Genomic DNA, 25331 nt, shown 5'->3' with positions numbered 1-25331 from the left:
ACTCACAGTACCCCTGGGGCAGCCTTGTGCTTTTTAATCATACTTGTCTAAAAGTGAACAATGTCAAATCTTGTGAGTCTTTATGCAATGGGATTGAGAAAAACACATTTTTCAAGTCAATCACCATGAAATATCATGCATCAACATGTATATTACATAGGATCATGGACGGGTTAGGGACTAGAGGGAACTCAGCCTCTACAATCTTGATTATTGACCTTAAATCTTGTGTTAAACACCACAACCCCCTTTCCCTTTTTCACTGGGTAAATTGACATATTACATGGTGAATCTGATGTCACTAAGATACCATGGTCCATCATGGCGGAAATCGTCTTGAGAATTCCTTCATCTGCCTCTCGAGACATGGGATATTGCTGTGCTCGAGGTAAAATTGCTCCTGGTTTTAATTTAATCTTCACTTCCCCAACTCCTTTCAGTAAGCCTACATCATAGGTACCTGTAGCTTTCGCCATATCTTCATCAAAATATTCAGGCCGCTTCTTTGCTAGCATCAACCTCTGCGGGCCCTCTCTCTTAATAGATTTGACCCAATAAGTAATACCCATTTCAAATATCACAAAATCGCCAGATTTGTCATCTCCAAACAAATTTTCATCAGTGACGCCAATCACTCTGCGGCCTTCCTCAATGTCAATTACTATGCAGCATTGTCTACCTTTGTCATCAGTTGCATCAAGCAAAGCTATATTTCCTCGGACTATAGCCGCTTCTATGTCTAAGGGGAAAATGTTCCCCTCTTATTCATCCATGAGTATATGTGGTCTAAATAGAAACTCATCTGGTATTCTCATGGTTCTGCCTACTAGACCTGGCAGCCATGTTAACAGAATGCGTATGCCATATTGGAACACTTCGGGTTCCAATGGTATTGCTCTAGGCGCTATTTGACCTACGTATGCCCTGATCATTTTGCACACGTTTAAATAATGCATTCCTGGTGTCGAGCATACTATGCCATCATCTATAAATGAAATGGTGATATTAATTCTTGTCATTAAAATCTCATCCTAATATGTTGACAAGTGTTTGCCTTGAATAAAGCAGTGGCACCTTCATATCACACTCTCCTGTAGAGATTGGTAATTCTTCTATAAAAGGAACACGACTTGTAGCTCTTGTAAATCCCCGAGTATTCATTGCACCGTCTCACGTATACAAGAGCGTGTTGCACCTGTGTCCACTAAGAAGGAGTAAGCTTTGCCGCCTATAACTACGTCTATCATTGGCTCCTCACAAGGATTCGGCATAATAGATAGGACTGAACACATCAGGCCCCCCAGTGAGCTGTCCTATTGCGGGTACAGCCTCACTCCATCACTTGTGAATGGATTTCTTCCATCAACAGTGACACATCCTATTCTACGCGTCATAGGCTGCTCTGTGTTTGTGTTTTGCTGAAGTTGCATAGGAGATTGCTGCGATTGTCCTTGCGGTTGATTACCTGTTACTTGCTGTGGTTGCAAGCCTTGCTGCAGTCTTTGCGTTTGCTGCTGCACTGTTTGATCTTGCACAACTCCATTTCCGCTCTGCTGCAAATATGCAGGTGGATTTGGCATTCCCTGTCTTGAATACTGAGCATTCTGTACCATCCCTTGGCTTCTACACACACGAGCTATGTGCCCTGTCATTCCACACGTCCAACACACAAGCGGTTGTCTTCCCATCTGCCCATTTTTGCATGTTTTGAGTGTCAGTTTGAAAACTCTGAAACCGTTGTTGATTATTTTGAAAACTTCCTCGATTATTCTGCCAATATCCTTGATTACCTTGCCAACCTCTCCATTCATATCCCCTTCCTCTTGGAGCATTTTCATTATTTGTCTGATCAAACTATCTTTGGTTATTTACTTGCAGCATAGGTACTGCTTGCTGTGGGTTTCATCCGCCCACGTTAGTTAACATTGCATACTTGGATAACTTTTTCTGCACTAACTTTGCTTCTTCATCTTTTCATGCATCGTCCTTTTTGTGATTCTTATCCTGCAGGAGTCTGCAATAATGTGCGATGGTCAAGTGAATTTCCAACCATGGTTTTTTGCTTCTACCCCCACTAATTTCTTGAGCTGCTTCTGCACCTGCTCTGGCAGCCCTTGGCATAATATATGGTATAATACAGGTATAGACTTCCCCCAAGCCTCCTGTGTTTCAAGCGCCCATGCGTCTTGAAAATTATTAATATAAAGCAACAGATTCTCTCGTTCTTTCATCTTTCTTGTCATTATAGCTCCCATATCGGACGTGTCTGGATATAGCACTCGAAGCACTTTCCAAATGGCTGCTCTACAGTTATTAAACGTTGCTCCATCATGCGCGGTGTTGACTGTAGTCACATCAGGGTAAATTGCTCGTGTCCATACGTCATCAGCTTGTTCACCAAGTATGGCGATTAGAAGACTTTTAATATCCCCTATAGCTAATGTATTCCCACCCATCATTTTTTCTAACTCATGTATCCATTTCCCAGCGCTGGAAATTAAATTTGGGAGTTTACATTTTAGTTTTTCCCTGTCCATTCGGGCCATGGTATATACTGTGGCCTGGCTCCTCCTTTTTCTAACAAGGGGAACTCTGATGCTCCAAATTCATTCTCATCTCTCATCATTTGTCTATCTATTGCTGGAGTAATATTCCCACATCACCGTCTAGCTGGCAATGAACTTATCCTGCTTACATAGGGTGGAGACTCCCCCCTCTTACCGTGGGGTTGCCATTTATGTCAGTCTGACTGTGTCAGTGGCTCTGGTGGCTTAGACATAGTTCATTTTAAATCCAACCATCTTACTTCTTTATCCAAAGGCGGATGTTCTCTTAGATCACATATGAAACTCCTAACTTCCCACAAGTAGGTTTCGATTTCTTCATCTGAGATTTCTTGTGCCCAACTTGAGCAACTCCTCTCATCATTATCTCTATTTAATGTTAACCTTTCTAAAGACAGCTCCTTCTGTCTTGTACTACAGGAGGCTTCCTCCATGTCATACAACCACGTACTCTCAAGACACTCATTTCTTTCCTTCCTTTGTGCTTCTTTCTTGGCTTGCACTTCATGATATACTTTATCAATTGTTTCCCCAAAGCTTAGTGAATCAAATTCGTCTTCCAGATTTACTCCAGAAGTGCTTGGAAATAGGTCAGACTGGGGAAATAATTCCTCTATGTCTTCCCAGCCTACCCATGGATTGGGATCTCTTGCTTCCCTTTCCAAATACTCAAGATCGCGTGCTCTCTGTCTCCTTTTGCGTTCCATGTCATCATCAACTTCTCTGTGCTTTCTCGCCTCTTCTCATATTTTATCTTCCTCTTTCTTTTTCATATCCCTTTGTTCATTTGCCCTTCACCTTTCCTCATCTCTTCGCCTTTGTATTCTTTTCTCTCTTATCCTTTTCTGTTCATCTGCTTCTATTCTTTTCTCCTTTAGTCTTTCTTTTTCCTCAGCTGTTCTTCTTTTATTATCACGCTTTCTTTGTTCTTCTGCTCTTTCTTGTTTTTAGCTTGCTCATCTTGATATAAGTGCTCTTGTTTTTGTCTATCTTTTATTCTCGCTCCTTCGTCTCTCAATTTTTCCTCCCTTTCTTTGTCCTTTTTGTCTTGTTTGTCTTGATCTTCCCTTTGTCTTACATCTTCGATGCCTTTACCATCGAGTTTCAGTAAAATCTGACCTCCCAACATTTGTTTTATACGAGCACTACCTCATCAGTTTTATCCTTATGTCCCTTCCATCTCTTTAGTTCTCTCCTTTTGTCTAGAGATGTGCTTGCTTGACCACTTCTCTCCTTATCGTGTCTCTCCTTGTCCCTCAGGACATTGGAGCTGATATCTTTCTTGGTGTCTTTCTCTGGGCCCTCGTCACTACTTTGCGTAGGTGACTCGTAAGACGGATTGCCATATCCCGTTACTGCTTTAAGTTCTCTTAATGGGTATAACCCTTCATCTTTCTTGATCTCGTCTTTCATTTCAGATGGGGCGGATGGACCAGAAGGCTCTTCACCCCCCTCTTTGCATATGTTGAGTATCCAATCTAAAGGAGGCTCCTCCTCCTTCTTATGTTCATACATTTTCCAAAGCTGTAGATTCACTAGGCACTTTTCTAACTTTTTTCCTGTGTACACAGAATGCAAAAATGTCGTCATATGCTGTAGAACTGTTCTCGATAATGACCCGCCTTGGGGCCACTGCATAAACATTTTGTCTGCGGTCCCTTTAACCCATTCTGCACTGTAATGTTTAAGTTTAAGCGCATGCTTTGGTAGCTGGTTGCAAAGATGCACTAATGGCATAAAGTCTTCAATTTCTAACTTTTACTTCTCTTTTTATTACCACTTCACTTATATTTCCGTTACAGTTTTCAATTTTATGTTTCAATCAACATACACTTATAAGCGAGCACCAATTGTTGCAAGCTCCAATCCCGTCACAATACAATGTTTTACTTTACTCTTTCTAAAAACCAACAATCAAAGTATAATTTTAAAATGATCACTTTTTGCGTCTTAACTTTCACGTTTCTTTATCACTTAAAACATTTCTTTTTCCAGCTCTGATGTCACACTTTTCAACCAGATAAAACAAAACAGACACCCTTGGCCAGCCCCATACACATGCACCTCACAATCCTTTCCTTAGGACTCGTCTTACCCTCTACATTTATGTTCCGATTGGAACTTAAGCCAATCCCTTTAAGAAAGTCTTTAAACTTATGTTGTCTCCTATATGTCCTGCACAACAATTGGGCTCTGAATTAAGGCTTCTTCTAGCATTCTTTCTCATCTAGGAGCAGGGTGTATCCTCATAGCGTGATTTTCCTCATATATTACTTGGAAACACTCAAGTCAATGGGCCTCATTACAAGTCAGGTGGAATGGGTTAATGCGTTCCGCTAATGGATGCGGACCCATTATTCCCATTCCGCCTGATTACGAGGTCCCCTTGCGGGACTCGGTAAGGATGCCTGGTAAAACCAGGCATCGTTACCGGGTCCCGCGAGGGGATCAGGGAGATAACAATGGGCCGGTCGTAATCGGCCCTTTGTTTGCTCCCGCTCCCATTCCCATCGAGCCCTATGTGGGCTCAAATGGGAATGGGAAAGGTCCAGACCCGGGTTCCCTGAGGGAGGAATTACCGGGCCCTCCAAACTCGGAATGGCCCAGTAATTCCCCTTTAAGGGAACCCGGACCCGGTTTTGGTGGCAGCCATGCCGCCAATAGCGGCATGGCTACAGCCAAAGCCGTAATGAGGCCCAATATCTTTCCCATATACATATATTTTACTCAGTTACTGTTGCATTATATTTTATCCCGCCTCCCTCCGTTACTCTCTTTCCATTATTTACTATGCATGCATCCCTTTTGCACACTCTTTGGTCTATTCACTCACCGTTAGCATGTTTTCGTCTTCAGACCCTCAGGATTACTGCCTTCTGTATAGAGTAACAGAGAGATATAATTCGATAGTCAAACAACAGGTCAGGTGGGACAACTAAGCGCTTCCTTCAAGATGGCCACTATGAACGTCACTAAATATATGACGTCCCATTGGCTACACAACTATAGGACCCCCAACTACGTGGTCCTCTACAATTGGTTGGCTTCTAACCACCATCAATAACTTTCCACCTACCTGAGCAGCATGCAGACTGAACAACCAGGTGCGGGTGAGCTTGTCTCAATATCAGCTTCCGACCCATTAAAAGGACACTCCATCATCACCTCAACGGTTCAGTGTCAATTAGTGTCTGAAGTTGGCCTTGGGTTTCTACTGTTCTCTGGGATTTTTTAAGGAGTATGGATACTGTCTGGCTTCCGTGCGTAGGTGTGATTTCCTCATGCATGCAACTTTCTTCCATCACGTGACTGAACACCATGGATTGAGCCTTTTTTGTGTATTTAATGGTATTTTCCAGTAGTCCTCTGATGTCTTTGTTTATACTTGACCTTCTTGAACAGGAGCTTCTGTTCTTTCACGATAATTGTATCTAATGTCAGCCAATTTTAGTTCTGATAAGACCATGGCTTTTGGCTCATCCAACTCCTTAGCTGAAATATATTCTGTTTAAATCAATTCTTTTTGTAACTGCAACACTGAATTTGAGGCCTTCCTCATTTGTTCAAGACTGCAATATACGTAGTGGAACCTTAATTCTTTATTCAATCCATATGTATCTATGAGGTATATATGCACATGTTGGTGCTTGCCACAATCTATTTACTATAAGCATTTGGCTAGCTTCATGATTGCTTTGCTGTTTGCGTTTCATGCATCTGTACATGTTTAAACGAAGTATCTTCATCATGCTTATGGCATAAATCTCTTTATCTTGATCGCAAAATGTCACTTATCCTTAGTGCTTCTTCATTCTTCATAAATCGTCTGCCTCTCAGGTCTGATTATCTTCTATATATGGAATCGATTCAGTTGCGTATGACGTCACCATTCATCCTGGTCACTGAGTTTCTTTATTTCATCAGGAATCACATTCACATGGCCATCATATTGTCTTGCATGTAAGTATGGTTTCCTTAATGGATACTTTACTTCCCATATTCTCTTACGTATAGGCATTCTTATTGGTACTGCACAGAATCGTTGCTCTTCTACTTGCATTCTGATTGGTGTAGTATATGTCGCATACTTTGGTTCATACTTTTCAGGTAATGTAGGTGGGGCAGGTGGAGTGTGCTTGGTGTTCATATAATCTCTCATAACACTCAGGTTAAGGTACCGATTGAGCGCCACTAAACCCCTGCAATTTGGCAGATGCTGAAATCGATGCCCTCATTGCAGAACCTATAAACACCCTGATGACATCACAAATTACATCAATGATGAGATCATATTTGACCACTTATGGCATCATTGAGTGACATCACTGGTACAACAGATCATGCGTGCAAGAAAGAGAGGTCAAACATGTAAAAACATGTTTCTGCATATAGCGGTGGGTCCAGGTGCAAAGCTTGCTTGGAGTTTCCATTTAAAATACAATCCCTGTGATATGGTGATGCACCTGCGTAAACTGCCCGCACATTTACATTTCCCAGTATGTTGCACTTGCGCATGGATGTTACACTGTGTCTGTCACCATGGGTCTTTCACTGACAGGCCATATTTGCATACACAGTCACCCTGACTTCTACATGCGCAGTCACTGCAAGAAAGCACTAAAAGTAGATCAAGGTGTGTACACTTTTGACAATATATGCAACATTCAGCTTAACTGTCCTGCAACTAAAGATTTTTCATTGCATTTCAAGGGTTTTGTTATATTATACCTCCCACCACCTGCAATTCTGCCTTTTTTCTGCTAACATAACTAATGACATATCATTCCTTTCAGCTATGCAACATTGGGTTTGTCAAGTACTTCTTTTTTTATATCCCCTAGACATGAAGGGATTATTAATGGTGTACTGTGATGAGGAATAGTGAGGTGGGTTTAGTGGGGAATGTTACGAGATTTAGGGGCCGATTCATGGAACAAATGTGTGCCGAAATCTGTGGCGCAAGCTAGCGCAAGCGTGAAAAAGCAAGCGCATGCGTAAGCGTGCGATTCATGGAAGGCCCTATGTGTGTTTTCACCGGGATGTGCGCCAAATCCTCACGTGGCACACACGGGCTCGCACCTCACTGCAACATCCCGAACCCCTTGCGCGACGCGCACAGCAAAAGCACACAACATGTAGCGCACACACCAAAAAGTGGGCAGAACATGCGGAATGGGGAACAATGCGCGAAATAAAGAAGGCGTAATTGGGGAAGGACTGCTGGGAAAAACAAAGAACGCCCACACACACGCGAACAACACGTATTCATGGAATCGAATAGGGAAAACCCGCGCACGCCAAAAGACACGCACAGGCATAAACACGTGAACTACACGAAGGCAGGCGGAAGTGTCCCCACGCAGTATAAAAGTGCGCACAAACAACAAACACGTATATACAGCTACGATGAATGTCCCATTTCTCGCAGCACTGATCGTGGGACACCGCAGAAGGAGGAGAATAGCCAGTGCCCACATTTCTTTGCCCAGGACCAGCCTTTTTGGGATGCCTGATGACCAGGTCTATGACAAAAACATGTTTCCACCCCATATCATCTTAGACCTGGTTAGGGAGTGGGAGGATGACCTTACATCACAGACCCTGTGCTCCCAAGCACTGAGCCCCTTGGAAAAGGTGCTCAATGTCCTGCATTGTTTTGGCCACTGAGTCATTTCAGCGGACAACTGCCATAGTTGGGGTTGTCTCACAGGCCACCCAGTCATGGTGCCTACACCAGGTGTTGGCAATCATGATTGCCCGCCCCTCAGTCCGCAGGCACATATACATGCCAAGAACACCCGCAGAAAGGCAGGCCGTGGTCCTGGACATTTACAGGGTGGCACACTTCCCCAAAGTGCTTGGTGCCATAGATTGCACCCATGTGGCCCTAAATCCACCTAGGGCCACTGGGCACATTTATCAAAACTGCAAGCACTGGCATTCCATCAATGTACAGGTTGTATGCGATGCCCATGGAATCATCACCTCTGTCTATGCCAACTATCCTGGGTCTACCCATGACAGTTTCATATACAGAATGTCCGCCCTGAGCAGAGACCTGGAAGCTGGGAAGCATGGCGACACATGGCTCATGGGTGAGTAAAAATGTCTGTGCACATGCATGCATGTCACACACATACAAATACCCCAACCCAACTAATCACAAACATTATGACCTCCCCCGGGACAGTGCCTACCCTCCAATACGGAACCCCACCACACCACCCTAAGCATGCCTAAGTCCAAAGTTAATAACCTACTGTGGCTTTCACAAATGCAAATCTCCCTTTACTCTGCAACTAGGATGCACAGAGCGTTTGAATGTGTCCTTTTACCCTTTTATTTGCAGCTAAAAAGGGAGTGTCCAAATTAAGCCACAGTCCAACTAACAGTTCTTCCTTCTTTCCACTTGACAGGTTATGCGTCCTTCTTCCTCGTCATGGATCTTGTCTGCACATGCTGTGGTTCTTCCCCGATTATTGTAGCTTCTTCGCGGTGGGGTGTAAGCAGAGGTGTCATAGATCTTTCTATCCACCAGGAAGATCCAAGTTCGCCTACCCTGCACTTTGACAGCAGATGACATGACGTCCTCAACAATGAAAGGACCGTGAAAACGAGGCTCGTACCACTTTTTCCTTGTGTGATTACGGATCAGGATCTTTTCACCTGGGTAAATTCTTGGGTGTATAAAATCGGGAGTTTGAATTGGTGAAGCATCTCCTTCTGTGTTCTGTTCTGCTGTACACCCCTGTCTCTGTAACTGTCCTGAAATCACAGAAAAACTAGATGTTAAACAGTTCAAGTAGTTTTGAAATTCAAGTCCTAACACTTCTGATGTTGGCTGAGCATCACTTCTAACTCAGGATAGAGGCATTAAAGGTGTTCTCATTCTCCTGCTAGTCACAATCTCATGTGGCGTAAGATGGTGGTCAGAACCTGGTTGGTTAATTAATGCATACAATGCCAGTGATAGGTAGTGCAACCACCCTTTTTTCAAAGTAAGCTTCAATTTAGCTATTCTTCCCTTTAACAGGCAGTTGAGCTTTTCGCAGATACCATTTCCTTGTGGATGATAAGCAGAAGAAAACATATGTTTTATTCCAATCAGCGAAGTGATCTGCTCGAAAACTGCATTAACAAAATGAGTGCCATTATCCAATCTCATTACTTCACATACCCCCCATCTGGGAAACACTTCCTGCACCACAAACTTGGCTGCACAGGTAGAGTCTGGGTGCGTGCATGGACCTGCCTCTATCCATCTGGAGGAATACAACAAAAAGGTATATGTATCCATTACAAACTTGTATCATGTTGACATAGTCGATATACAAGTGCTGAAAACGTCCATTTGGTCTTGGGATCACTATGCATAGTGTATGCCCAGCCATGAACTGCTGGCAAATAATACATTTTACCATAAAAAATGCAGCATGTTCCATTAGGTTTGGTACAAATCAATCCTCAGCAATTGTGACACAAGATTCTCCCTAGTTGTATATCCGTATATCCTGGCTAGTGTAATTGTTCTAGCGCTATCTTTGATAAGGCTATAGGCATTACTGGTTTACCAGAGCTGTCATTTCGCCACAAAGCTTCAGAGGGGTTTAAAGAACACCCTCTTCGCTTCCATGGGTTCTTTTCTTCTTGTGGTGCCTCCCCTTGGGGTTCTACTATCTGTGTTTTAGGCATGTGATTATATCTTTCATCCATATTTAATAATACAGTCATTCTTTCATTGACATCAATGGTTTGAACATTCATAATTTCTATACCTGTATTTGCTTTGTGCTTGGCTTCAGCATCTGCTTCTTGATTTCCATGCAAGATAAAAATCTGTCCCTTTCGTGTGAGCTGTGCATACTGACTGGTATGCCCACTGGGAGTTGTAGTGCCTTAATGAGCCTGTCCAATAAGGCTGCACGCTGCACAGGCTTGCCGAATGCTCGGAGGTAGCCCCTCCTTTTCCAGCATGCTAATCCTGCGTGTACTGTCAATGTCACATAGGCGGAGTCGCTGTACAGTCACTTCCTGGTCTGCGTGATTCTCGACTGCGAGTATCAACACCGATAATTCTGCAGCTTGTGCTGAATAATGAGATAGCAATCGAGTACTCACAAGTACTCGAAATTCTCCATTTGTCAAATGTTTCACTACCGCAGCGCCTGTATAGCTTTGCCCGTCATTTTGATCAATTCTGGAAGAACTGTCAATGAAGACAATCTCTCTTACTGCAAGTGCATTTTCCTTTACTCTAGGGAGCTCAACACAGAACTCTTCAAAGTTTGAGCAATCATGCATAGGCTCTCCATCTGTGATTGGCTCAGCTATAAACATAGCTGAATTCACTATTTTCCATCAGACTATTTTAATCGCTGCAGTCGATATGATTACCTCATCAGCAGAAGCCCTTTGAGTAGTCAACGTGCTTTTGGTTTTTCTAAAATTGCGAATAATGCATGTTCAACAAATGGAACATCCCATCACTATGTTTTTAGGTTTCTCTATGGCGAACGCAGCAGCTGCTAAACTTTGTTTGCATGGAAAGTGACCTCTCACTACTGGGTCCAAAATTCCACTGTAATATGCAAGGGGTTTGTACCCCAATGTAGTTCTTTGTGTGAGTACTGCTGTCATAAAACTACTATCTGTGTGCGAAAATAAAAAGAATTCCTCTGCATAATTGGGAATCCCTAAAACTGAAGCCGTGCAAATGGCTTTTTTCAGTTCATCAAACCCTTCTTCCATTTCCTCAGTCCACATGATTTTCTCTTTGGTAGAATGTGCTTTCTTTAATGCCTGCAAAAGGAGCCTAGTGTATGAGCTGTAGTCAAAGACCCATGCTCGAACAATTATATAATCATAGAAAACTCTGCATTTGTTTTATCGTGTGTGGCTTGGCTGTTTTTAAAATGGCTTCAGCTCTTCCAGGAGTAACTTTCTTTCCCTCATGTGAAATCAATTGGCCTATGAACAACACTTCTTGTTGACAATATTGTAACTTTTGGTTGTCAACCTTATATACTTTGTCAGCAAGTATGATCATCAGCTGAACAGAATCGTGCCTGCACTCTTCTTCTGTGGTGCTGCAAACTAAAATGTCATCTATGTATTGCAGCACAATGCTTTCTAAAGCAATATTGCTCAAGTCCATCTGGGGGACTCTGTTAAAAATCGATGGCGACTCACAGTACCCCTGGGGCAGCCTTGTGCTTTTTAATCGTACTTGTCTAAAAGTGAACAATGTCAAATCTTGTGAGTCTTTATGCAATGGGATTGAGAAAAACACATGTTTCAAATCAATCACCATGAAATATCATGCATCAACATGTATATTACATAAAATCGTGAACGGGTTAGGGACTAGAGGGAACTCAGCCTCTACAATCTTGATTATTGGCCTTAAATCTTGTGTTAAACACCACAACCCCCCTTGCTCCTGGTTTTAATTTAATCTTCACTTCCCCAACTCCTTTCAGTAAGCCTACATCATAGGTACCTGTAGCTTTCGCCATATCTTCATCAAAATATTCAGGCTGCTTCTTTGCTAGCATCATTCTCTGCGGGCCCTCTCTCTTAATCGATTTGACCCAATAAGTAAAGCCCATTTCAAATATCACAAAATCACCAGATTTGTCATCTCCAAACAAATCTTCATCAGTGACGTCAATCACTCTGCGGCCTTCCTCAATGTCAACTACTGTGCAGCATTGTCTACCTTTGTCAACAGTTGCATCAAGCCAAACTATATTTCCTGGACTATAGCCGCTTCTATGTCTAAGGGGAAAATGTGCCCCTCTTATTCATCCATGAGTATCTGTGGTCTAAATAGAAACTCATCTGGTATTCTCATGGTTCTGCCTACTAGACCTGGCAGCCAAGTTAACAGAATGCGTATGCCATATTGGAACACTTCGGGTTCCAATGGTATTGCTCTAGGCGCAATTTGACCTTCGTATGCCCTGATCATTTTGCACACGTTTAAATAATGCATTCCTGGTGTCGAGCATACTATGCCATCATCTGTAAATGAAATGGTGATATTCATTTTTGTCATTAAAATCTCATCCTAATATGTTGACAAGGGTTTGCCTTGAATAAAGCATTGGCACCTTCATATCACACTCTCCCAGAGAGACTGGTAACTCTTCTGTAAAAGGAATACGACTTGTAGCTCTTGTAAATCCCTGAGTATTCATCGCACCGTTTCACGTATACAAGAGCGTGTTGCACCTGTGTCCACTAAGAAGGAGTAAGCTTTGCCGCCTATAACTACGTCTATCCTTGGCTCCTAACAAGGATTCGGCATAATAGATAGTGCTGAACACATCAGGCCCCCCAGTGAGCTGTCTTATTGCGGGTACAGCCTCGCTCCATGACTTGTGAATGGATTTCTTCCATCAACAGTGACACATCCTATTCTACGCATCATAGGCTGCTCTGTGTTTGTGTTTTGCTGAAGTTGCATAGCAGATTGCCGCGATTGTCCTTGCGGTTGATTACCTGTTACTTGCTGTGGTTGCAAGCCTTGATGCATTCTTTGCATTTGCTGCTGCACTGTTTGATCTTGCACAACTCCATTTCTGCTCTGCTGCGAAAATGCAGGTGGATTTGGTATTCCCTGTCTTGAAAACTGAGCATTCTGTACCATCCCTTGGCTTCTACACATACAAGCTATGTGCCCTGTCATTCCACACGTCCAACACACAAGCGGTTGTCTTCCCATCTGCCCATTTTTGCATGTTTTGAGTGTCAGTTTGAAAACTGTGAAACCGTTGTTGATTATTTTGAAAACTTCCTCGATTATTCTGCCAATATCCTTGATTACCTTGCCAACCTCTCCATTCATATCCCCTTCCTCTTGGAGCATTTGCATTATTTATCTGATCAAACTATCTTTGTTTTGTGAAGGGTTTTGACCCATGCTGAATCAATAGACTGGGTAGATGTGGGGATGAGCTGTCGCCGCCCACATTCACACCAGAATCCGCACAAGACCACTCCAAAGATACAACCTTCTTGTGGGGGGTTCCACATCACCACTCTAATGTAAGGATGCCTATCAAAATAATAGCAAAAATCTCCTGTCAAATTCAAGACAACTCAAAAATGGATGCAGTACTGACAAATTCCCCAAGGAGGCGCTAGCGGTCTAAACTCTGACAGGGAAACTGTATTTAAGAGTTGCAAGAGGGGCAGGGACTTCAAAGCTTGTTGGTTAATTGAAAATCTTAGCCACCTGCTGTTCCCAGAGGCCAAGAGGCTGAGAACTCTTAACACCCCAGAGACTCACAACAGGAGGCAGGATATCACATGGCCCTTATGAGTGAGAGGGAGGGGGTTTCCCCTTCAGCCTGGAGGAGAGAGACAATAGCCCCTTTCAGTTGAATGGGGTATGTTAATTTTGAGTGTTTCCTGTCAACAGCCCTCTGCCAGCAAGGAGAGACATGTGATCACTGACCCACCCAGACTTCTGGAGGCGGACCCAAACACTTTGGGGAGTTGAATTGCAACAAATATATATTTTATAGAAACAGTGATAACTTATTGTAACCAAATGACAGGAATGTACAACTTTGAGAGTCTTAGTATGCAAAATGCCCTCACGATTTGAGTCCAAACTCCAATTGGTACCATGTTCTGGGGCAAAACCCTGCTAATTATGAATATTGTAGACACTGTATTTAAGCTAGAGACATGGAAAGTTACTGGGATATATGTGGAAGGGAAATGTACCTTTGTATAATTTTTGATGAAAATCCCATATTGCAAAACCCACTAAAATCAAAAATAAGTTGCCATTTTTGAATGCAAGCCCCCAGGAAGATCATAGGCGGACAAGCATGGACCATAAGGAATATATAATGTGTACATTTAATTTCAACAAATTGTGTATCTGGGAAATATGTATTTGAATCAAATATAGATTTGTGGGCAAATTGACCAGGGGAGGATCCTCTGACCCATAAACAGACCTCATCATGATGACAATCCATTTCCTTCCCCCAATCATGGGAGAGGGGAGAATTGGGCCAATGACAAGTAGAGAGGGGCAGGCTCAGTTATGCCACACACACACCCACTTCCAAAACACATAAAAAGAGACTGCTGGGACAGGTAGAGACATTCATTTCCATTTATGCGGAGCATTTTGACGGCCAACATCCCATCCAGACAGAGACCAGAACCAGGGACCCATAGACTACAGAACTTTGAACCTAGAAGGCCCATTGCAAGCAAAAGTATTCTCAGCAGGCCTTCAGAATCCAGCAAACCTAACCAAACTATTCAACAGCCGGGCGAGCTGTTTGAATCCTTTGTCAAGAACTTTTGCCGGAACCGCAGACCAGACCCAAACCGCTGTGAGCAGAACCAGAGATCCGGATCGCTGTGAGCAGAACCGGTGCCCGATTGACCCGCCGAGCAGAGAGAACCGCCGCCAGACGTTTTCACCAGATCCGTGACGAGGCCTATTTCAAATTTATATTGTGAGTACTTAGCAGAACTGTGCAGAACCAATCTCTTAGTTAAAATAATCTAATCCAAACTATTTTAACCTAATTAGAACAGCCTCCTAGTAATCGTGTCATCTGTCATTTTTAAAGCTGCACAACTGTCACCTGTCAATTCTGCAGCTGCAAGCTGTCACCTGTCATTTTGAGTTTTACTTTAAATCTGAAAATCTACCTTCATTAAATCGTCCGTATCTCTTGAACCGTTTGGGCTAGGAACGAAATTTCATTTTAAAGCTGAGATTCTAGGCTTTCCAACGAACCTAGAACCGACTTGATACTCCTTATACTTTTACCGCAATCGTGATTTACGCACTCACAAAATTGACCGCGATTTGCAATTTGGCCTGATTTCGTCATCTGTAAAAAGATAGCCGTTTTTGCCTGAACTGCTTAAATTCGTTTTCAACCTAATAACCATCCCTGAACCATTGTTAGGGCTGACCTGAACTGATTTAAAGTGTCTACCACTCACCCTGAACTTCCTATAGGGAATTAAAAGCAATTTTAGCATTTTTCACTTCCTTGCCACCACATTACAAAGCACTCTTGCCTGTGTTTTAAAAAGCATACCGGTTGTCTAAGCTTGCTGGGGGGGGAACTGAATTCCGTATTGTATTTGATTGTATTCCTGAAGACTGTGTGTGTTACTTCCATCTCCTTGCATTGCATATAGGGGGGGGGTGAATTGCCACCAGGGGAAAAGTGAACATATTATCTCTTGTGAAACTATATCAGTTTATTTTCTGTACTGCATTTATTCCACCTTGCATTTCCTTGAAACCATAAAGCATTTCAGCTACCTCATCCTCTATACTACTTCTCAGTAACCAAATCAGTTTACCAGTAGAACATTATCCATTGTTGATCACTGTCATATTTTGAGTGTGATATCCAATATTAATTTATTATAAAAGTGTGATAGATATATATTGTTATATTTCTCAAATAAACCTTTTAAATTTGCAAAACAGACCTACTTCTTGGCTCAGTGTAGTCAGGGGGATTCTAAGAGAGGGGTGTTATATAAAGGTTGTCATCCAGAGTACATGAACTGGACCTAAAAATATATCAATAAGGGTTTCCCTCAGCATCCCAGACTAGGCATTGACTTAGCTGTAGTGTTGAGGTAAAGCTGCTTAACAAAGTGGGGGCTCGTAGCCGGAGATTCTGGGTTAGATCTATCACTTGTGCAGATTAATACAGTGTGCTAACTGACAGGAGACATACATCCGGTCGGATCACCACGCTGTGTTACGCTGTAAAGCACTCCTCAAAGGAACGCTCTAAGGAAACAGTCTGTTTTGCAAAAATAAAATACAAACTTCTGTAGGTCAGGAAGGAACTCAAATTCCAGAATGACGACACTGGTAGACATCAAAATAGCCAGAGAGCACTTCTTACATAAGCTATTTGTGAAAGGTGAGTGGACTCATCAGGACCAAATGGTCTGGTTGCAGGCAATCGCGCAACAGGCCACTGAAACAGGGTCAGATATATGGAGAGATCAGGGTCCCCTACATGTGGCCCTGAGTGAACTATATATGGCCCCTAAAGCCAAAGATGAACATAATAAGATTGCCAGGATAGCGGCATATTTGTACCTATATATGGGATCCATACAGAATAAATGTGCTGAAGCCACGATCTGGCAAATAGGCAACAGATGGAGTTAGAGAAGGCCCACTCTGATCTGGACTCTTCTGAGCAGAGGCTGCTCAGGAGCCAGGAGTCAGAAAATGACAGCAGACAGTACATCACTAAAATAAAGGAGGATATGGATGCGCTGCGACAGGAAAAGGCTGACCAGGATACCAGATTTCTGGCCTTACAGAGGGAGTACCAAGAAGGTTTGGACTCCCTACTGCAGAACCAGAAAAAGCTGGAGCAACAATTAGATTTCAATAGGGCATGTGCTGAGCAGGTAGTCACCCTGCAAAGCCACCTAGGTAGGGAAAAAGAGGAAAGCAATAAACTGATTTTGAAAGACCTGGATACCCAGGCAGAGTTTGACCAGGAGCGCCAGAAAGCTGGTGCCTTCCAAAGGCAAAGGGACGACCTGGCGGCACAGATGCAGGCTCTTAGTCGGGAAAGGGATACCTTAGGCCAGGAAGTCTGCCACTTAAAAAGGAAAATGGAAGAAAATCATGTGGCCCTCCAGGGACGGGGTGACCTCCAAAAAGAACACCAGAACTTGTTAGAGCACACCCGGAGGGTGGAGGAGGCTCTGGCAAGAAAGGAGAAGGCAAGTAGGGATGGGACTCAAGAGATAGCACTCCTGCAGCAGAGACTGGCCCAGTACTCCAGGACCAATCAGGAGGCACAGAGAGAGAATTAGGCTCTCTGCCAGCACAATGATAGGCTCCAGCAACAGGTAGCGATGCAGGAGAGACTGATAGAGTCTAGTAAGGCCTTAACTGAGGAACTGAAAGCGCAGGCTCTTGCATTGCAACAGGGAGCAGGGGCGGATAGAGATGAGGTTCACTGGGAAAGAGAAACTCCTGAGCATAACCTCAGGAGCCCTAGTACCAGAGGCCTTCATCTCTCCCAGTCCCTGGACTCTGCCACCCCCATGTCCCCTCGCGCACATGAGCCCAGGGCCACGGGGATGGCAGATTACTATCCAGCTAGAAGCATGGGGCTCATAGGCCAGTACCTCCCAGGAATGGATGGATCCGGGTATGGGCACCCAAGCACAGTGCAATTTAGTGGGGAACCCCAGGAGAGTAGGCCCATTAAGGGCATCCTGAAAACCTCTGCCCAGTTAGGTAAGTGGGGGGGTACCCATCAAATCCTGGCAGCAAGGAGGGATCTGAAGACTCCTCTGAGCATTACAGGACACAGGAGACCAGGTCCCCACATTCTGCCAGCCATTCCCAGGCTTGCAGAATCCGAGAAAACCTGGAAGATCAGACGGGCACCTCTGGGAGCAGTGCTTCTGAGTGAGAGGATGAATGGACCAGGGTTACCCGAACCAAAAAGGCCAATAAGGCAAAAAGGGCCTTGCTTAAGGACCCATTGAAACAAATAAAGGCAATAAGGAGTGTCATCACGCCTTATCATAAGAACGCCAAGTATTCTGTTTGGGAAGACTTGGAGCTCTGTGAGCAAATGATGGAGACTTTCCATTTGAAGGACAGCAGTAGCTGCATCCAGTACGTCAAATGGACCTTCTCACCAGAATACTCCAGTTTCTTTGCAGGGCTGGAGGATCAAAACCATTCAAGGTGGTCCACATACAGGGCGGCCATCTTGAAACATTTTTCTTTGCACAGAAATCCTCAAGAGGCTCGCAAGGCAGCCTACAATTTGCAATGTGGGGAGGATCAGGCCCCACAAGAGTTTGTGCAAGAATTAAAGCGTGCTTTTGCGCAGACCACCAGAAGGGTGCGCACGGATAGCAGAGAATTTATCAATACATTTTTCCATGCCTTACCCAAATACATAATGACCCAGCTCGTGAGAGATTTTCATGAGAAAAGATCTTTAGACTGGGTCATTGAACAGGCTACCCGGATCTATGAGGTGCAGAAGCCCATTGAAAATAAAAATAATGCGCAGAAAAACCCCAAAACCAACAGCACCCCTGCTGCTGCCAAGGTGGCAGAGGTAAAGGTCACCCCCGTTTTGGATTTGGAGATGGGGGGCCTAAAAACCTACCTGCACCTAATAATGCCAAGCCCAGAAGGCCCTCGGGCCAGTCACAGACAGGGAGCCAAGGAGGTAGTCCCACAAAAGGGGTCACTCACTCCCCTGATTATGTCAGTCCCCGCTACAAGGGAAACCGACCCATCCTGGGTTATGTGTGGACTCCTCCAGCCCAAGGGGGGGATCCAGCCAAGCACCTAACCCAGGGAACCTCCCTCCCAACTTCCCACAGGAGGGTAGAAATTCTCCACATCCTGGGCAGAACTTTTTCCCCAGGTATCCATCCAATTTCCAGCCCCAAAATCATCCATCCTTCTTTCCCCAATTCCCTGAGCCCAGGCAACCTAATCTGAGAGAGGGGAGGCCAAGGGTGGAGGGGTACCCAAATCTTCCCAATCCGGGGTATTACCAGAGAAGGGATAGCTACCCTTCCCGGGATCAGCCCAGGGGAGAAAATAGAGCCCCGTATCAGCCTGAGCGGGTTTCACAACTTGAGCGCCAGGTCCAAAATATGGCAGGGGATCTGGGTCACCTACTGAGGGCTCAACAGAACCCTCAGATGAGCATGCCACCGCAGAATGCCCCAAACTCTGGGCCGGGTGCTCCAGAACACTGACAGGGGCAGCACCCCGATAACCCACCGGTTCCCAGGGAGGAGGCACAAGGGGAAGAGGGGTGTAAAGCCTTGGAGGAAGCTTCCTTCCTCACTTGTAAACAGCCCCTGGAAACCCAGGAACTGGAAACGAAAATCTCCTGCCCCTGAAAGTCTGCCTCCAAAGGAGCAGAGGGGGGTAGGAGAAACAAAGTACCAAAACAGGCTCAGTTTGTGGAGGAGGTACAGATCTTCCAATTTGAGGGAGAGGAATACTCAGAGGATCCTGGGAAAAGGATCTTCTCCTTCAGAGATGGGGGAACTCCTCCCAAAGAAAAATGGGTCCCAAGGGATTCCAATCCAGACTGGGGAGATATGGAGACTGAGCTACCGCCGCCCATCATCTCATCCCAGAACCGACAATACCAAAATCCCCTGGTTCAAACCCATCCTGATGACTGCCTCCGAAAAGGGGGGGATGGCCCAGAACTGGAACCAGGGGAACCCACAATGGCTCTGATCTCCAGTTGCCAACTTTTTCTTTCAGATTCCCCAAGACTCTCCACAGAATTCAGGCCAAATCTCTTCTTTCGCCATGTCCAAAACCAGAAAATTAGCCCACCAGTTGTCCAAAAATGTGCATTATCTGTGCCCCCTTGAGGAGTAGAAGGGAAGATATTATGCCCCGGTACAAGTAGAGGGCCAGGGTACAATTTTGGCGCTGGTGGACACTGGATCTCAAGGGCCAGAAGGGCCTTTGATGAACTGAATTTAGGAAGGGGAGAGAATTATCGTATTCCTCTCACCTCTCTTCCTGGACAACTGCAGAACTTTGACGGGAAGGAAATTCCCGTCGAGGGGACTGCAGACTTGGACATTAAAATTGGGCGTCAAAGGTTGAAACACCCGGTCATAGTAGTGACTCCAGAGGGCACCCTTTGTTTACTAGGGAACGACCTCCTGAGAAGGTTGTCACCCCTAATAGATTGTGTAAACAAGGTCCTCTGGACCCAGACTAGCCGACCAATACAATTAAAACAGAGTGTCAACCATGTTAGTTTAAACGGCACTTGCCACATGGTTGAACAAAAATCTGACCAAGTAGAATTTCACTTCCAGAACAACCAAATTCCAGACGTGACAGTAATAGCAGTAGGACAACAGACTGGTGATGGGGGGTCCTCTCTATTTCTGAAAATCAACCTTCCTTCCAGTTTAAGGTGGTATTCCAAACTGGAAGGAAACACTCTGAAATTCTTTACCAATCCACAATCAGACACTCCCACTCCTATAGTCCAGAAAGTTGTGAAATCAGCTCAGAGCCTGGCTGATATTCAGCAAATTGGAGAGCAGTTGTTCATCCCTGTTCAGATAAATGATGGGAAGGACTCTGTTCTCGCCCGAGTGTGTGTGAACAACAGTAAGAGCTTCATCAGCGAAGCCATGTTCCGCGCACTCCCAAAAGATCCAGCCATTCCCACATTCAAACTGATAGACAAATGGGAAATGGAACTGGAAGCACCTAATTCCAAACATCTCCTGCCAAGCAGGGGTATGCTCAAAAATCTCCATTGGCAACAAGAGCATAGTCCATAATTGTTGGGTCGTGCGAGACGTCATTGCCGCCTTTTACTTAGCCAGTGACATTCTCAATCGCTTCGCCATTAGTTTGGACCTAATAAACTTCAAAGCTTGGTCCCAATTAGCGGATAATCCCATGGGCTTTGATGATCCAGAAAAAGCATTTAGGTCAGCTCAATTACTACCTTATGCATTTGAAATTCAGATTAAAGAGGAAGTCACCATCCCAGAAAGGACCCGACAATTCTCCTTGGAAGTGAAAGTTAAAAGAGGACAAAAATTGAAAAACCCTGATGCTTACATACATCTAAATGCTTCTCTCCAACAGCAAGGGTTGGGGGTAAACCCAACACCATTAGTCAACATAGAACATGACACCATTCCAATAGAGGTGGATAACAGCGACTTAAAGAGTATTACTCTAGCCGCAGGCACCATCATTGGAATGGCGGTTGATGACCGACATTTCTCCATTGATTTAGGAAATGAACTGTTAGGACAAATCCCCAAGGACTGTTTTGACAGTTACAGGGATGACAATGCAACACCAGACAGGATTTTCACACGGCATGGGGGGAACTTCCTGGTGTACACTTCTTTCCCTTATGGTAAGGAAGATGTGACTTGTGACTTCGGAGGGGACGAGGTGATTTTCCAGGTCCATGAGGGCTGCCTTTCCCACCTGAAGCCTCCAGTCCAAATCAGCACTCTGACCAGGGACTTCTCCACCCAGCTGGAGAAGGCCGCTGAGATAGCCAAACCAGAAGTCTTTCCAGGCTTCAGGCAGATGGTGGAAGATAGGGTCAACCTATCTGATGCCTGCGTGACTCTGGAACAGAAGCAAAAGTTGAAACAAGTTTTCTTGGATTCCCAAGATCTCTTTGCGGTAGACTCATATGACTGTGGTCGCACCGACATCTACACCACAACAATTCCCACGGACCCTGGAATGACTCCAGTGTTTGTGAAGCAATATCATTTGCCTCTCGCATCCATGGAGTCCTTTACTGAAATAATTAAGAACCTTGAGTCCCGGGAATAATCCGTCCAGTACACAGCACCTTCAATAATCCGGTGCTGGGAATATTGAAGCTAAACGGCCAGTGGAGACTCTGCGCCGACCTTAGGGAGCTCAACAAACGGGTCCATACTTCCCGATGGCCTCTGCCCTACATTGACCAAGGGCTGGCCCAGATCCAGGGGTCACAGGTATTCACTGCAATAGACCTGACCAATGGATACTGGACCGTGCCTGTCAGTAGGGAGGACCAATACAAACTGGCTTTTACCTTTGGGGGCCAGCAGTACACATGGACCCGGACTCCCTTCGGATACCTCAACTCCGGCAATGAATTCAACATTTTCCTACATAAGGCCATGCCCGACCTGAGTGCGAGGGGTAACCTGGCTTATGTAGATGATGTCCTCATCAAAAGCTCATCTATGGAGGAACACATAGCGGAGATCCGTTTTGTTCTGACACAGTTGAGGGCCGCCGGAGCAAAACTTTCCTTTCAGAAAGCACAGTGGTATAGAACGTGTGTTAATTTCTTGGGGCATGAGATTACTCCTCAGGGTCTCTGTCCCCAAGAAAAGAAAGTGGAAGCACTTCAGAAACTGAAGGATCCCACAACTCTGCGGGAACTAAGGAGCCTCCTTGGACTGACTAATTACAGCAGAAAGTTCATTGAAGGCTACGCATAGATCACTAGACCCCTGATTCATCTCTTGAAGGGGGGGGTCAAGTGGGAATGGGGTCCAGAACAATCCGAGGCAGTAAGACAACTCAAAAGAAGCTTCTCACAAGCGCCTTGCCTAGCTTACCCTGTCAGAAACAAGGAGTTCTTCCTGGAGACAGGATTCTCTAATACGTGCTTGACGGCAGTATTATACCAAAAGCATGACAAGGTCAATAAAGTAATCTCCTATGCGAGCAAAACTTTATCCTCTGTGGAGGAAAAATTCAACGATTGTGAGAAGGCACTCCTAGCAATGGTGTGGGCATTGAAGAATTACTGCCCGTTTATCCAGGGGGAACACATCATAGTGGAGACTCCACACCAGCCTCTGCAATACCTCCAAAGTGACAGAATCCGTGCCGGAAATGTGAGTAATTCCCGAATTACTTCCTGGATTCTGTCAATGCAAGGCTTTCCTGTGGAGGTCAGATATGGCCAAAACAAGAAGAGTCCCCTCGCGCAAGGTCTGGCTGACTTGCATGATTGTGCCAGAGAAAACTGTCTCGAGGACGAAAGTCGAAAAATCAAGGACAACATGGAGGCATACCTTAATTCCCCACACAAAGTCTTTGAAGAAGACAAGTGTGAGGGAATGCCCACTGTCTATGTGGATGGATGCTCTTACCATGTTGACAACAACGGGGAGAAAGAACTGGTGGCCGGTGCAGGGAATGCATGGGTGAAGGAGTTTCCAGAACCCTCCGCTGGATACAAAATTGGTCCCTGAAGTAGTCAGGTGGCAGAATTGATGGCTGTGCATCAGGCCATCCTCACTGCTGTCCAACATCAACTCCACGAACTGGTCATAATCACAGATTCGGATTATGTACGGAACGGGTTCGTGGAGCACCTGGTTAATTGGAAAACCAGAGGCATGTTATGTGCTAATAACAAACCCCTGAAACATGGGAAGCTAATCCAAAATATTGATGATCTGGTCACATCGAATGGGATGACCATCTACTGGAAAAAGATCAAGGGTCATTCCAAAGTAGAGGGTCCAGACAAAACTGGAAATGACTTAGCTGATCAGCTGGCCAAAACCGGGGCCATCCAAGGGGATCTAATAGAAATAGAGTCCCTGTTGGGGGAGAACCAGGTCACTGCTATCACGAGGTCCCAGACAAATGCTCACAATGATCTTTCAACTGCACAATGGAGTAAGGAGGCCCCTGATGCTGATTTGATTACAGCTCAGAAGGGGGATCCAATAATTGGTAAGTTTTACCAACACATTGAGGACACTGAGAACTTTCCCCTGACGGATACCGATTACATTGGGAAAGAGGACCTAAGAGTGTTGATGAAATGTCCAAAACATTTCAGAATCCAAGACGGTTTGTTGGTAAGGAAATCCCAAGCTGGCCATGATCAGTGGGTGGTCCCTACCTCATTCCGAAGCCTGATGTTAAGTCACGCCCATGATGCAGCCACCGTCAGTCATAGGGGGTTTCACACAACACTGATAATCTTAAGAGAGGTTGCATACTGGCCACACATGGGGCAGGACTTCAACCAATATTTGAAGGGTTGTCTTGTGTGTGCACAATTTCAGCCATCATCCCTCACACACCGTGCGCCTCTCCAAAAGAGGGGATGACACTGCCATGGTCAGATTTGCAAATCGACTTTGTAGGCCCTGTAATTCGCTCGTCTAGAGGAAACAAGTGCATGTTGACCGTTACATGCTTGTTTACCAAGTGGGTGGAATGTCTCCCAGCCCCAAACTGCAAGGCAGAAACAGCAGCTGCCCTGATGATTAACCACATCTTTACCCGTTTTTGTCTACCTCAAAGGATTGAGTCAGACAGAGGTAGCCACTTCACCAGTTAAGTAATGACAAAGATGTGGGAGATACTGGGGGTTAAAAGGAAGCTACACATTGCTTACAGGCCAGCTTCTTCTGGAGCAGTGGAGAGATACAACCGAACCATTGTGAGCATATTAAAAAAACTTTTGGCAGATTCTGGGCCAAGTTGGGATATCCGATTACCTCTGGTCCTAATGGCCATCAGATCTACCCCTTCATCTGCAACTAAAATGTCACCATTTGAGTTGATGACCGGACGCAAGATGGTGCTTCCCCAGCATCTGCTCTACAGGACCCAAGAGCAGACACTGATAAATGACTCCACAACTCATGAGTATGTGGAGAATTTAAGGAAACACCTTCAGCATGCTTTTGCCTATGCTCAGCAGAATCTAGAAAGATCAGCTGATAGCATGAAAACCCACTACGACCTGAAGACCACCAGGAAGGAATATACTGTGGGGGACCGGGTCTATCTATACAATTTCCAAAGGAACCAGGCCAAACAGCGAAAATTTTTGCCTACATGGAAGGGACCGTTTGAAATTATAGACAAGATCTCCCCTGTCGCATACAAGATCCGCATCCCCAAAGGTAGTCTGGCGGAAGGGGAAGACAAGTGGGTCCATATTAATCAGCTAAAGTGTTGCCATCCTAGGCACACTCCGCAACAACTGGAGGAATCCTCTGGAATCCCAGAGGGGGCCGCTCCAGAGTAATTCAGTTCCAACCCTAAAATATTCCACATATAGCACATAAAATTCTGTGATTCTTGTATATATATATGTGTTCTTGTCTCCTAATTTAAAAACGAAAATGTATATGTTCATATCTTCTGATTTATAAAATGTATATGTTCGCCACACCATTAATAGTGGTGGAAAA

Source organism: Ambystoma mexicanum, chromosome 5q (genome assembly GCF_040938575.1).
Source record: "Ambystoma mexicanum isolate Mex_15411 chromosome 5q, UKY_AmexF1_1, whole genome shotgun sequence".
In the NCBI taxonomy this organism is placed as follows: Eukaryota; Metazoa; Chordata; class Amphibia; order Caudata; family Ambystomatidae; genus Ambystoma; species Ambystoma mexicanum.
This window is presented reverse-complemented; position numbering follows the sequence as displayed.